Here is a 4,035-nt window from a genome sequence, read left to right as displayed (position 1 = left end):
GTGTGAGGTATGAGTGTGTGCGTGTTCTCTGTGAGAATGTGTGAGGTATGAGTGTTCTCTGTGGGAATGTGTGAGGTATGAGAGTTCTCTGTGAGAATGTGTGAGGTATGAGAGTTCTCTGTGAGAATGTGTGAGGTATGAGTGTTCTCTGAGAGAATGTGTGAGGTATGTGTGTTCTCTGTGAGAATGTGTGAGGTATGAGAGTTCTCTGTGAGAATGTGTGAGGTATGAGTGTTCTCTGAGAGAATGTGTGAGGTATGAGTGTTCTCTGTGAGAATGTGTGAGGTATGTGTGTTCTCTGTGAGAATGTGTGAGGTATAAGAGTTCTCTGTGAGAATGTGTGAGGTATGAGTGTTCTCTGTGAGAAAGTGTGAGGTATGAGTGTTCTCTGTGGGAATGTGTGAGGTATGAGTGTTCTCTGTGAGAATATGTGAGGTATGAGTGTTCTCTGTGAGGTATGAGTGTGTGTGTTCTCTGTGAGAATGTGTGAGGTATGAGTGTTCTCTGTGAGGTATGAGTGTTCTCTGTGAGAATGTGTGAGGTATGAGTGTTCTCTGTGAGAATGTGTGAGGTATGAGTGTTCTCTGTGAGAATGTGTGAGGTATGAGTGTTCTCTGTGGGAATGTGTGAGGTATGAGTGTTCTCTGTGAGAATGTGTGAGGTATGAGTGTTCTCTGTGAGGTATGAGTGTGTGTGTTCTCTGTGAGAATGTGTGAGGTATGAGTGTTCTCTGTGAGAATGTGTGAGGTATGAGTGTTCTCTGTGAGAATGTGTGAGGTATGAGTGTTCTCTGTGAGAATGTGTGAGGTATGAGTGTTCTCTGTGAGGTATGAGTGTGTGTGTTCTCTGTGAGAATGTGTGAGGTATGAGTGTTGTCTGTGAGAATGTGTGAGGTATGAGTGTTCTCTGTGAGAATGTGTGAGGTATGAGTGTTCTCTGTGAGGTATGAGTGTGTGTGTTCTCTGTGAGAATGTGTGAGGTATGAGTGTTCTCTGTGAGAATGTGTGAGGTATGAGTGTTCTCTGTGAGAATGTGTGAGGTATGAGTGTTCTCTGTGAGAATGTGTGAGGTATGAGTGTTCTCTGTGAGGTATGAGTGTGTGTGTTCTCTGTGAGAATGTGTGAGGTATGAGTGTTCTCTGTGAGAATGTGTGAGGTATGAGTGTGTGCGTGTTCTCTGTGAGAATGTGTGAGGTATGAGTGTTCTCTGTGGGAATGTGTGAGGTATGAGAGTTCTCTGTGAGAATGTGTGAGGTATGAGAGTTCTCTGTGAGAATGTGTGAGGTATGAGTGTTCTCTGAGAGAATGTGTGAGGTATGTGTGTTCTCTGTGAGAATGTGTGAGGTATGAGAGTTCTCTGTGAGAATGTGTGAGGTATGAGTGTTCTCTGAGAGAATGTGTGAGGTATGAGTGTTCTCTGTGAGAATGTGTGAGGTATGTGTGTTCTCTGTGAGAATGTGTGAGGTATAAGAGTTCTCTGTGAGAATGTGTGAGGTATGAGTGTTCTCTGTGAGAAAGTGTGAGGTATGAGAGTTCTCTGTGAGGTATGAGTGTGCGTGTTCTCTGAGAGAATGTGTGAGGTATGAGTGTGTGTGAATGTGTGTACGTGTATGTGCGTGTAGTGTATGAGTGGGCGTGTTCTCTGAGAGAATGTGTGAGGTATGAGAGTTCTCTGTGGGAATGTGTGAGGTATGAGTGTGTGTGTGTTCTCTGTGAGAATGTGTGAGGTATGAGTGTTCTCTGTGAGAATGTGTGAGGTATGAGAGTTCTCTGTGAGAATGTGTGAGGTATGAGTGTTCTCTGTGAGAATGTGTGAGGTATGAGAGTTCTCTGTGGGAATGTGTGAGGTATGAGTGTGTGTGTGTTCTCTGTGAGAATGTGTGAGGTATGAGTGTTCTCTGTGAGAATGTGTGAGGTATGAGTGTTCTCTGTGAGAATGTGTGAGATATGAGTGTTCTCTGTGAGAATGTGTGAGGTATGAGTGTTCTCTGTGAGGTATGAGTGTGTGTGTTCTCTGTGAGAATGTGTGAGGTATGAGTGTTCTCTGTGAGAATGTGTGAGGTATGAGTGTTGTCTGTGAGTATGTGTGAGGTATGAGTGTTCTCTGTGAGGTATGAGTGTGTGTGTTCTCTGTGAGAATGTGCGAGGTATGAGTGTTCTCTGAGAGAATGTGTGAGGTATGAGTGTTCTCTGTGAGAATGTGTGAGGTATGTGTGTTCTCTGTGAGAATGTGTGAGGTATGAGTGTTCTCTGTGAGAATGTGTGAGGTATGAGTGTGTGCGTGTTCTCTGTGAGAATGTGTGAGGTATGAGTGTTCTCTGTGGGAATGTGTGAGGTATGAGAGTTCTCTGTGAGAATGTGTGAGGTATGAGAGTTCTCTGTGAGAATGTGTGAGGTATGAGTGTTCTCTGTGAGAATGTGTGAGGTATGAGAGTTCTCTGTGAGAATGTGTGAGGTATGAGAGTTCTCTGTGAGAATGTGTGAGGTATGAGTGTTCTCTGAGAGATTGTGTGAGGTATGAGTGTTCTCTGTGAGAATGTGTGAGGTATGTGTGTTCTCTGTGAGAATGTGTGAGGTATGAGAGTTCTCTGTGAGAATGTGTGAGGTATGAGTGTTCTCTGAGAGAATGTGTGAGGTATGAGTGTTCTCTGTGAGAATGTGTGAGGTATGTGTGTTCTCTGTGAGAATGTGAGAGGTATGAGAGTTCTCTGTGAGAATGTGTGAGGTATGAGTGTTCTCTGTGAGAAAGTGTGAGGTATGAGAGTTCTCTGTGAGGTATGAGTGTGCGTGTTCTCTGTGAGAATGTGTGAGGTCTGAGAGTTCTCTGTGAGAATGTGTGAGGTATGAGTGTTCTCTGAGAGAATGTGTGAGGTATGAGTGTTCTCTGTGAGAATGTGTGAGGTATGTGTGTTCTCTGTGAGAATGTGTGAGGTATGAGTGTTCTCTGTGAGAATGTGTGAGGTATGAGTGTTCTCTGTGAGAATGTGTGAGGTATGAGTGTTCTCTGTGGGAATGTGTGAGGTATGAGTGTTCTCTGTGAGAATATGTGAGGTATGAGTGTTCTCTGTGAGGTATGAGTGTGTGTGTTCTCTGTGAGAATGTGTGAGGTATGAGTGTTCTCTGTGAGGTATGAGTGTTCTCTGTGAGAATGTGTGAGGTATGAGTGTTCTCTGTGAGAATGTGTGAGGTATGAGTGTTCTCTGTGGGAATGTGTGAGGTATGAGTGTTCTCTGTGAGAATGTGTGAGGTATGAGTGTTCTCTGTGAGGTATGAGTGTGAGTGTTCTCTGTGAGAATGTGTGAGGTATGAGTGTTCTCTGTGAGAATGTGTGAGGTATGAGTGTTCTCTGTGAGAATGTGTGAGGTATGAGTGTTCTCTGTGAGAATGTGTGAGGTATGAGTGTTCTCTGTGAGGTATGAGTGTGTGTGTTCTCTGTGAGAATGTGTGAGGTATGAGTGTTGTCTGTGAGAATGTGTGAGGTATGAGTGTTCTCTGTGAGAATGTGTGAGGTATGAGTGTTCTCTGTGAGGTATGAGTGTGTGTGTTCTCTGTGAGAATGTGTGAGGTATGAGTGTTCTCTGTGAGAATGTGTGAGGTATGAGTGTTCTCTGTGAGGTATGAGTGTGTGTGTTCTCTGTGAGAATGTGTGAGGTATGAGTGTTCTCTGTGGGAATGTGTGAGGTATGAGTGTTCTCTGTGAGAATGTGTGCGGTATGAGTGTTCTCTGTGAGAATGTGTGAGGTATGAGTGTTCTCTGTGAGAATGTGTGAGGTATGAGTGTTCTCTGTGAGGTATGAGTGTGTGTGTTCTCTGTGAGAATGTGTGAGGTATGAGTGTTCTCTGTGAGAATGTGTGAGGTATGAGTGTGTGCGTGTTCTCTGTTAGAATGTGTGAAGTATGAGTGTTCTCTGTGGGAATGTGTGAGGTATGAGAGTTCTCTGTGAGAATGTGTGAGGTATGAGAGTTCTCTGTGAGAATGTGTGAGGTATGAGTGTTCTCTGAGAGAATGTGTGAGGTATGTGTGTTCTCTGTGAGA

This window comes from Tenrec ecaudatus, chromosome 16 (assembly GCF_050624435.1).
Source record: "Tenrec ecaudatus isolate mTenEca1 chromosome 16, mTenEca1.hap1, whole genome shotgun sequence".
Classification (NCBI taxonomy): Eukaryota; Metazoa; Chordata; class Mammalia; order Afrosoricida; family Tenrecidae; genus Tenrec; species Tenrec ecaudatus.
This window is presented reverse-complemented; position numbering follows the sequence as displayed.